This window comes from Phyllostomus hastatus, unplaced genomic scaffold (assembly GCF_019186645.2).
Source record: "Phyllostomus hastatus isolate PE091 unplaced genomic scaffold, TTU_PhHast_1.1 phas_scaffold_501, whole genome shotgun sequence".
NCBI lineage: Eukaryota > Metazoa > Chordata > Mammalia > Chiroptera > Phyllostomidae > Phyllostomus > Phyllostomus hastatus.
Window position 1 is genome coordinate 31,386,247 of NW_025334033.1, and position 11,223 is coordinate 31,397,469.

General features: G+C 47.8%; 1 non-coding gene across 1 annotated transcript; it reads left to right on the forward strand.

The window, feature by feature from the left end:
• Nucleotides 1-10,866: 10,866 nt before the first annotated feature.
• LOC123809037 lies at nucleotides 10,867-10,998 on the forward strand. Its single transcript, XR_006783913.1, has one exon. It is a non-coding gene; the product is annotated as a small nucleolar RNA SNORA41 (small nucleolar RNA).
• The last annotated feature ends 225 nt before the right edge of the window (nucleotides 10,999-11,223 follow it).

Here is an 11,223-nt window from a genome sequence, read left to right on the forward strand (position 1 = left end):
GCTCCGCGCTGGGCGGGAAGGACGCAGCGATCTTGGCGTCCCCGGCTAGGAGCCGGAGCCGAGGTCCTAGTGAGCTGCGCGTGTGGCCTTGTTGGGGCTGGGGTTTGCTGGGGTCGCCTGCGTTGCGGGGGTGGGAAGCTTTACCTGGGCTGGAGGATGCCTGATTACTGGTCTGGAGTTGGGTAGGCACCTGCGGAAAGGCCAACCCAAATGCTCCCCTGGGGAGGAGGCGAGGCGGTTTTCCCTAGTTCTTGAGGACAGGAAGGATTGGGGGATTCATGTCCTTCCTCCCTCAAATGGAAGACGTTGCTTCTTACAAAGTCAGCTCTGTGGCTCTCGACGTTAGGAATTAAATAATCGGTGGGGTAGGAGGGTAACACGCAGAGGACCCTCGAATTCGTTCCAAGTTGCGGGGATGGGGGGCGGGGCAGGTGATGCAGATTTCAATTCTGGCTTTGTCACTCTCTTGGACTTAGTGGCTTTGGAAATGTCAGTTTCCCTTTCTTCCGTTTGAACGTGTACTAACTTCTTGCTGTGAGCAGCACATCTGTGGGCAGGAAGGGATAAACCCCACTGTAGCAGGGTTTGGGGGTGGGAGCAGGGGATCGGTAAGTGGCGTGAAGCAGAAAGTACCGAATATTGTGCGGACAGAGACCTGGAGGGGTTGGGATCAGACAGGCTTCTGGAGGACAGACATCCCAACGTGACTTTGGTCGTACGAGCTGACAGTGAAGACTGAGCAGGCATCGACAGGACACAGCGGGTGGGGAAGGGTGTTCCAGGCAGTGGGAACAGCCAGGCAGGAGGGCCGGCAACCAGGGACTCCGGTGTTTGGAGGAACAGAAACAAGTTCAGTGAGAGCGGCAGAGTGCTGGGTGAAGAGTAAGAGAGTGGACCCCAGGAAGGGACCCTGCCTTTATCCTGAGAACTATTGGAAGCCGTACAAAGGTACAGGGCAGGGGCGTGGCACAGCCATACTGCATTTTAGACCCTTCCAGCCACAGCATGGGGATGGATGAGAGAAGGCAAGACTGGGAGACTGGGAGGTGGAATGTGAGGGGTGCAGTTGTTCCAGTGAGGGCCTGTACTTCTAACAGTGACAATGGGAAGGAGAAAGTTGATGACATTGAGTCGTGTAGAAAGTGTCCGAGCTGTGACTTGAATGCCGGGGGTGGGGAAATGGGAAGCAGATTTGGGGTGACAATTCATCCTTGGGTGCATTAATGTTGAGGTGGGTCAGAAAGGCTGTGGTGCCCATGGATCTGAAGCTTGGGTCAGACCTGGGAGCTGGGGGAGGGACTTGAGTGTCAAGGGAATAGTAATAATGAATAGTAACAATCAGAAGCAAAGAGGCTGCCTGGGGAGACAGTGTCCCTGTGAGAAGAGACAAGTGATGAAGCCTGACCAGAGTCTGGGAGGCAGATTGCCCAGGTTTCAGTCCTGGTACTATTCCTCAGCAGCTCTGACACTTAGGCACACTGCTCAACCCCTCCCAGCCGCAGTGTACTCATCTGTGAGGAGGAGAGGCCTGTGGCAGCGACTACATCAGGGTTGGGACGAGGAAACGAAGCAGTGAACAGGAAGCACTTGGCAGAGAGCCCGGCCCTGGTGGAGTTGTTACTTACAGTGGCCTCCTAGACCTGATGTTTCCTCCGTTTTGTGAGGGGTGTGAGCTATGCCTATTCCATTCTACTTTCTTCACTGTGTTTTCTCTTGGGACACTTGTATTGGATTTTTTTTCTTTCTCCTTTCATCAGAACCTAAATGCCCTCCCTCAGCTGTGGAAGGTGCCTGCATCCAGTCATTGTCTATCCACCTCACATTGGGCTCTACCAGCCAACAGGCCATGCCTAGTGCCTGTGGCGTGCAGTCCCTAGGGTGGCTACTCCCCTCGTGTTCTGCTGAAGGGCGCTGAAGGGCGTGCTTCACCCCCCTCTCACTTGCTCCCCACCTGTCATAAGCAGAGCTGGTGATGTCCCTATTCTGAAGCCAAGAAAAATCAATCTCCTGAGCTGGACTTACGTGCCCAAGGTCAGGCAGTGTCAGCTTGGATCCCAGGTTTAATTTTGGTGAATCGGATCTTCCATCTGCAGATTGATCTGTGTATACACCTGAGAAGGAGGATTGAGGCTTCCTGCACTGACCCCAATTTCTCATTTGCTGCCCTTTTTTGAAAGCCTGCTGGTCTCCTAAGGAAGGGACATGAGGCACCCATGATGGAATCACGGACTTAGTAACACCCCGGGGTTGGGCTTCCAGCCATTAGAGGATGAGGCTGGGTGGAGGGGGCCTCTCTGACCCATTTAATCCTCTAATCCCTTAAATACCAACAAATCTGTGTTCTGCCTGGAGCCGGCAGCTGGCCCTTGAGTGGACTGGAGTCCAGGCTGAGGGAAGCCAGGTTTTCCTGAAAGAACAAGACGGAACTGCCCCCAGCCTGGCGGGATATGAGTCCTCTCTTTCTCAACCCATCAGAACTCTGCAAACACCATCTGCATGAGCTCTCAGATTGTATGGAAATTTTCAGGGAATGGGGGGTAGAGCAAAGTTGGCCCAACTCCTGGCCATGGAGGGGTACACATTTCCAGGGATATTGCCTGTAACCCTCTGGGGACATGGTTCCTGTACACCAGAAGGGCAAATGATCTCAGCTCTCTGAGCTGCCATTTCAGTGAACAGCAACAAGGAAATTTTTAGCTGAAAAGGCCCTTTCAGATGATACAGCCCAGTGGTTTCAACTTTTAGCGAATGTTCTTACTCTTTTTCAATTATAGCTGTACCCGATACTTTTTAAAAAGATTTTATTTATTTATTTATTATTTTTAGAGAGGGAAGGGAGAGAGAAAGAGAGAGAGAGAAACATCAATGTGCAGTTGCTGGGGGCCATGGCCTGCAACCTAGGCATGTTCCCTGACTGGCCCTAACTGGCAATCGAACCTGCAATGCCTGGTTTGCAGCCTGCACTCAATCCACTGAGCTATGCCAGCCAGGGCTGTACCCAATACTTTTTAATGCACCCCCTTAGCTCCTCTCAGCCACACCTCTCTCCCAGGTCCTTGCCACTTGTTTCATTCCAGTACAAGCCAGTTGCACCCCCACCCGCTCTGAAATTCTGGTCTCAGAAGTGCAGGAGTGTTGGACACTCCATGGAGTGAACCTTTGACCAACAAGAAATGGGTTGGCACATACATTCTTTTCTTTTCCTTCTTTTGGAGGAACTTCCCTAACCTTCATGCAGCCTCATTAAAGAAGGTTAGTCAAGATCTTGCATCAGCTGACGCTCATGGTGGCCAGGTCAGCAGTGCACTGGTGGGCTCTTCTTCCTTCTCTGTCTCACTCCTTTTTCCTCATGTCAGCTCTCCTGGCACTGCACACCCTCCTAAAATGTTAGCACGGTTGCCACCACCTCAGACTCTGCCTCTCAGGGAGCCCGGGCTGGGCCCACATGTGACAGGGATGGTCAGTGTGTGAAACAGATACCGGTGGGGCTGCTCCGAGTACAGGGAAGCAGGCCGGTGGCGTCTTCTTTCCCTTAGTGGTTTCCTAGGTGATGACCTCAGCAGGGCTCCCTGGAAAGCCTCTGATCTCATCCAGCTCTGTCGTTCTGCAGCTGAAGAAACTGAAACCCAAAGTCACATGCAAGTTAGAAGGGAAGCCAGGACCAGAGTCCAGATTCCTTGCTCCTACTCCAGCATTCTTACATCAAGCCAATTTAAGAAATTAAAAAAAAATTTCCCCCCAAACACCTTCCCATTTTGAAGAAACAGGAAGGACCTTCTAGCTTTGAAGCTCCCTGTTAGACTGTGGCCACCACCTGGGAAGCATGACACACTGACCCCTGAACTCGGATGTTGGGGCCCAAGAGGAAAGGCAAGGAGGAAATGAACAAGGAAGGGTCAGGTATGCCCGATGTGGGGACACCTGCGTGTGGGAAACACGTACTGTGCATAGTTAAAGGCTGCACGAGCACAGGCCCCAGGGCATTGGGGGAAGATTGAGGGGACATAGGAGATGGAGGCTGACTGTTCCTGTTAGCTGATGTCACCTGTAGGGTACCCTTCTGCAGGCTGAAGTCACTCTTTAGGAAGCTGGGAGGGTGCCCGGAAGTCACACTGTGGGGAAGGAGGAGTTTGCCTCGCATTGCTTTCATTCAGGTTCTTGTTGTCGTGATAGCCAGAAACGGCTAGGGACAGGTTGATGACAAAATGGGATTTTCTACCATAAAGGTACAGGGGCCTCTTAAGGAACCTAAGCACAAGGATGCGGCTGGGCCTTGGGTACAGACGAGACCAGTGGGACTTAGAGAACCCAGAAAGTTACCTCCCTCCAACTGCTTGTGTTTCATCCTTCTCTCTCTCTCTGAAGATTAGCTTTTCCTGCATCCTAGGGAGCATGGCAGCTTCCAAGTTTGTCTTCCATCCAAGCGTCAAGCAGAATGAGCCTGAACTCCCATGGGGTGATTCTGGTTGGCTCAGCTTGAGGCAGGTGCGCACCTGGGCCCATGAGGGAGGCCTAGTGGTGTGCAGTTCAGGCTGCTCCCCCTCTGACCAGACGGACAAGGGAGGGAGGAGAGGACCACGCACTCACTTGGGCTTGCACACTTGAACAAAAGCCGGGGATAGGAGATTCTGTGCTCTTTCCTTCCTCCTCAATGGGAGGGATTGCTCTCTCCTATGTGTGGGTATAAATTCAACCCTTATCCAGGAGCCTGCCTCCCCCATTGCAGCCCAGAGCTGAGTTGCCCCCAGCTACCCCCCTACCTCCCATCTGCTGCTGAGAGCTGGGAGAAGCTGAGAGAGGATCCCAGGGCCTGCCAGTCTCCTACTGTCACATTGGTATCACTTAAGTGAACACTGGCAACATTTACTTAAGTCTGATCTTAGATTCCTTTTTCAGGCAGGTCAGTGGGTCTCAATTCCTAAGGGTTTGCTTCTGAGCCTGCGGTGGGAAAGGCTGATGCGGGATTCTAAAACCAGAGTTCATGTGGTGTTTTATGTTTCTGGATTTCAGGGTCTTTTTCTTTTCTTTCACTCTTAACTAACATTTCCTGCACAGTCCCTATGTGTTATGCCCTGGTCTCCAGGCTTTATGTGGATTATCTCATTTAATACTCACAGCCCTAAGGGGAATAACTTTTGCCTTGCTTACAGATGAGGAAACCCAGGCACAGAGAGACTGAATCATGCACCCAAGGCCACACAGCCTGCCCATGGTGTAGCCATAAGTGAACCTGGGCAGCCTGCCCCTGGGGCCTGCCCTCTTCCAAACCACCGCACAAACAGCCTGAACAGACAGGCCATGAAGGCTTGGGGGAGGTTTTCCCATAGCCATGGCAAGCAGAGAGTAATAAATATCCGCTTTTCAAAACTGTTTAAGAATTGTCCACCTGTCCACCCTGAAATTGGGGTGGTTGGACTTTGACATTTAATCGACTGTTGGACCACTGCAGAGACACAGCTGTTAGTCTTTAGAAACCCCGGCTTTCCCTGGAGGTGTCGTATTAGGCCTAACCCTGCAGGGGAGCCGTTCACCAGAGAGGGCAGTTGCGTTGCCTAAAGCGAGGGCTTTGAGGAGGGAAGCGTTAGGCCGGGTCTGGCCCTGTCCAGGCTGATTCAGGGCTGTGTAATCCCTGTAATCCTGGAAAAGCCACCCCAGCCCTGAGTCTTGGTTTCTTTCTTTTTTTTTTTTAAGATTTTATTTATTTATTTTTAGAGAGTGGGGGAGGGAGAGAGAGAGAGAGAAACGTCAATGCATGGGCACCCCTTGCACGCCCATAACTCGGGACCCGGCCTGCAACCCGGGCATGTGTCCTGACTGGGAATCGAACTGGTGACTCTTTGGTTCACAGGCCAGCACTTAGTCTGCTGAGCCACACCAGCCAGGGCATGAGTCTTGGTTTCTTTACCTGTAAAATGGGAATGATCACAACAGCCCCCTTCCGAGGAAATTGGAGGCTCTGAGAAGGCAGTAGGAGTTTGTCAACTCCTGATCATTGTCCTCGTGGCAAGAAACGTGTTTCCCACTGGAAAGCTCTGGGAAGACGATGCTTAATCCAGAGGAGGCGCTAAGACTTGAAGTTCAACACCAATGTGGGGTCATCTGAGGGATGGGAGTCACCTGGGTTCCCTTTACCCCTGCCAGGTGGTTCAATATCCTGTTCCACATCATAGGAGTGATCCTGAATTCCTTTCTGGCCTTGGAACCTGTAGGTCCCCAAGCAGAAAACAGCATGTAAGTTCTGGTGTTAGAACCCTAATCAAACTTTCCCCCAGAGGCTCAGAATTCTTTTGAGACCCACTGACCTGCCTGAAAAATGAGTCTGAGGTTAAACTTAAGGAAACTTCACTAGTCTCGGGTTTTATTGAGAAGCGTGCATGCTTCAAGCCACACCATTTTTGTAAAACTCAGCTTTATTAAAATATAATTTGCATATAATAAACATTATTAAATTTAAAGTATAATTCAATGAGTTTTGACAAAGGTACGTTCTCATGTAGCCACCATGGCAGTCTGACACAGAAGAATTCCGTCACCACAGAAAGTTTCCTTGTGCCCTTTGCGGTCTCTTCTGCCGCCCCCATGCCCTGACAACCACTGACCTGTTGCTCTGTGTCGTTACCCTTTTGTCTTCTCTACATTTCCCACTAATGGAGTCACCTAGTTCTTCTGTCTGAGTACCTTCACTTCAGATTGTGCTTTTGAAATGTGTTGGTTGGGTTGGACATACCAAAAGTTCAGTTTTTTTATCACTGGTAGAATTCTGTGGCCTGGATGCACCCCGTTCGTCAACGCTGCCCCAGGGGAAGGGCGTTCGAGTCTGGGTGGCTATGAGAAAGCTGCTGGGAATGCCCACGTGTGGGTCTGTGGTGCGGACCTGCGTTTCAGTTCTCTGCAGTGATATGTGCCTCTTAGGTCAGCAATGTTCAACCTTTTTCATCCCGTGGCACGCATAAACTAATACTGAAGTTCTGCGGCACACCAAAAAGTACATTTTTTGCCAATCTGACAAAAAGTAGGTATCATTTTGATTCATTCACACTAGATGGCTATTGTTATGTTGGTTGTTGTCATTTTTTATTTGATAATCTAAAGGAAAAGAGGTCAGTGCCCTGGATGAAATAGGTATTGAATGTTTTATTATTTATTTATTTAAAAAAGATTTTATTTATTTTTAAAGAGAGGGGGAGGGAGTGAGAAGGGGAGGGAGAGAAACCTTGATGTGCAAGAGACACATCGGTTGGTTGCCTCTCGCACATGCCCAGCTGGGGGCCTGGTTTGCAACCCAGGCATGTGCCCTGCCCAGGAATCGAATCGGCAACCCTTCGGTCTGCAGGCTGGCACTCAATCCACTGAGCCACACCAGCCAGAGCAGGTGCAGCATGTTTTAAAAAGTCTTGGGGCACACCGGTTGAAAATCACCGTCTTAGGTAAATGGGACTGCTAGGTCATGGTAAGTATACACATGACTTTGTAAGAAACTGCAGACTGTCTTCCAAAGTAGCTGAACCATTTCAAGTGATTTTTTTTTTTAATCCTCACTGGAGGATGATATGCTTAGAGACAGGAAGGGAGAGAGAGAAACACCCATGTGAGAAAGAAATATTGATCAGTTGCCTCCTGTATATGCCTTGACCAGGAATCAAACCTGCAACCTTTTTGGTGTACAGGAAGATGCTCCAACCACCTGAACCACCTGGCCAGGGCTCAAGTGATCTTTAATCTTGAAAACTTCTGATGCTCCGCATCGTAGTAGGAGTAGAGAAAGATGGTGGACTACAGCAGAAATGAGCACATCGATACCACCCTGCCGATTCCGATGGCCCTGGTGTTTCCTTATCCCTGCAATGTGAGAGGGAAGCTCTGAACCGGGTCGTTCACCCCCACCTCACCGCCGATCTTCCCCTGTGCTTCCTTGAGCTTCTTGCACTGGGCTCAGGTCAAGGCGGTCTATACATAATGTATGGATTGCCTGGGAATTAAGTTTCCACACAAAGCAAAAAGCCCTACTTGGTTGACTTTAAATTAACTATTTATTTGTTTGGCTACAGGACCTCCCATCGAACAATGGGCAAGCCATAATTATAAGCAGACCCAGCAGACAAAGCTGGGTCCCTTTCCCTAGCTAGACAGCAAACCAGAGCCAGTTCTCTGTTGCCCAGTCCGTCAGTAAGCATTTGGTGAGCTGCACCACAACCCCAACGTTTCTTGTAACCGTACGGTCCTTCCCGACCAGTAGGTGGCTATCGTCATTGCTCCTTGGTAGGTGATGACACAGAAACTTGGAGATGGAAACCAACCTGCCCAAGGCTACCAGGCAGAAGCCAGAGTGGACTGCCAGTTCTTTCTGCTATGCCAGCCTTTCCCTGCGGAATGTGGCGGGGAGCTGAGGGGCCAAGATGAACTTGCATGAAACAAGACAATCCAGTTTTTCACTCAGGGCATTCCTGAAAACAGTTGAATACACTGGCCATTGCATAACACTGTTTTCCCCATAAGAACATTGAGTTAGGACTTTGTTCCTGATTAAGGTCTTGACATACACAAAGTCATGAAAATCTCATGTAAGCAAAGTTGTTACAAACGTAAACCCTTATAATAATGTACTTGTAAAACTCTGCTTGATCTTTATGAAACAGGCATGACGGCATTGCAGACAAGGAGCCTTAATTTCACTGCAAAATATTTCATGCAAATGGAACACTTGTGTTTTTAATATAATACAAAACTAAGATGCTAGAAGTGGTGAGTGGTGAACATTTAATCAGAAATGACCATTTATGTTCAGAGAAAAGCATTGGACAAAAATTCTGATGGCTTTGGCCTCTGTATAAAAGCTGGACTGAGATTTTGTGTGTGACCTTATTTCTCTTTGATCAGGTTCTGACTCTCCAGGGACAGGGTCCGCAAATGGGCAGCAGGGACCCTTGATCCTCCTGAAATTGTATGCGACATGTTCTAAGGATACTATTTGTAGGGAACGCCTAGCTTTCATCAGACCTTCAAAGACCCCTGTGATACAGTGAAAAGGTTGAATCAGTTATTTCTTAGGTCTTTTTCTGTTGCGAGCAGTAGCGTTACCGTTATTCCGCTGATTTTAGAGGAGTGTTCATGTTGGAATCGATCTTTTCAAAAGTAGCCTGGATCTTCTGCTTTCGACAGCATGATGGACTAGAATCTCTGAAGGGTCCCCTCCATATAAAACAACTGGATCCTGGGAAAAAACATTTTTAATGTATTGTTGGGTTGCAGGAAGTAGGGGAAATCTCCAAGGTCTCTCACCACTAAAGTCAAACAAAAAATCATGGACCCGAGACTGGAGTAGGAAGCCCCGACTGGGAAGGAAAGGTAAGGTTGGATGGCCCCGAGGCCCATGCTCATTTCACCTGCCACTGGGAAGCTTGCCTGTGGGCCAAGCCATTAGGTATTGTCACTGCTCACCCCTACACCCTCTATTTCTGAGGTCTTCTTTGCATTATAGAGAAGAAGAAACTACATTTCCCAGAATCCTCTGCTACATGGGGTTCCATTAGGCTCTGCTCCAAGCCACCTTGAAAACTTCTTTGCCACCCAGTAAGATATAACCACACTTTCTCCAGTGAAGTCTGAACCCCAGCTTTGGGGCAGGAGCCCCCCTTCAAAGTCTGTTTTCCAGTCCTATATTTCTTTATATATCTTATAGTTCTTTATAATAGCTTAATAATTCCTTATATTAAACATTCCCTGTTTAGCTCTTCCTCTTGATTGCCTGCCCTCAGTCTCTGGGAAGGCAAGAAGCAACCTTCTGGGGCACAGGAGAGCTGCACCCAGGGGCACCTGATGTTTGGAGTAAATAGAGTGTTTGGCTTCCACTTTCTCATGAGATCCTGACTGATCGAGGCTAACCATCCCAGAGTGGTAGGCATGTTGGCACCCAGTAGGAACAAAGGCACATCTTTGGGGTTTTCTCTACTGCTTAGGTGCTCAGGACTCATTTACTGAACAGACATTTATTGAGCACCTATTATATATCAGTTACTGTTCTAGCTGGTGGGGATGCAACAATGAACAAAACAAAAATACTACCTTACATTTTTACCGAAATATATCATCAAACACAGAAGAAAATAAGCCACTGTGAATAGACCAAAACAATGACACATTTAGATTCCTAATGTTTTTAGTTACTGCAATTATCAGACAGAAGTTATAGGATATGAAGATAAAAGATAAAAATAGGATATAAGATAGGAAATGTTTAAAGAAATAAAACACGGGGTCACAAACAAGGCTTCAAAAAGATGAATGATAACAAGTGTTGGATAGGATGCAGAGAAATTGGGGTTATTTTACCTTGTCAGTGAGATTGTAAATGGTACGTGCTCTGTGGAAAACAATCTGGCAGTTTCTCAAAGTGCTAAACATAGAGTTACCGTGTGACCCAGCAATTCCAGTTCTAGGTATATAACCATGAGAAATGAAAATATATGGCTACACAAAGACTTGTCCATGAATGTTCACAGCAGCATTATTCATAATATCCAAAAAAGTGAGAACCATCAAAATGCTCTGCAACTGGTAAATAAATAAACAAAATGTGGTGTAGCTGTACAATGGACTACTATTCAACCATAAGAAAGAAAAAAGTACTGGTACTGCAACATGGATGAATCTTAGAGGAACCTTATGCTAAATGAAAGAAGCCATTTACAAAAGGCTGTATGTTGTATGATTCCATTCATACGAAATGTCCAGACAAATCCGTAAAGACAGAAAATTGACTAGCGGGTTTTCGAGGATAGATGTAATGGGAAATTGGTAGAGACTGCTAATGGGTACAAGGTTGTTTTAGGGGGTGATGGAAACATTTAGAGTGTTTTAGAGAGTGGTTTCCACAGCCACTGGTCTGCAGATGTTCTGAAGGTGGCAGTTGTGGCATTCCTCTGTGGGAAAGGAATCGTTACACAGTTAAACACCTCTTTCTTAGCAAACAGAAAGTGGGCATATGTGTGACAGACACAGGAAAAAAAAAAGAATTAGAGAGTGGTACTGGTTTCACAAGTTCTATGACTATACTAAAATCCAATGACTTGTACACTTTCAAAGGGTAAATATTATTGCTTGTGAATTATATCTCAATAAAGCTGTTATTAAACATAGGCAAGGCAAAGAGGCTGTTGCAAATGACCAAATATATCTGAAAAGCAAGCAAGTAGAATTTAACAATTTGTTGAGATTAAAAAATTT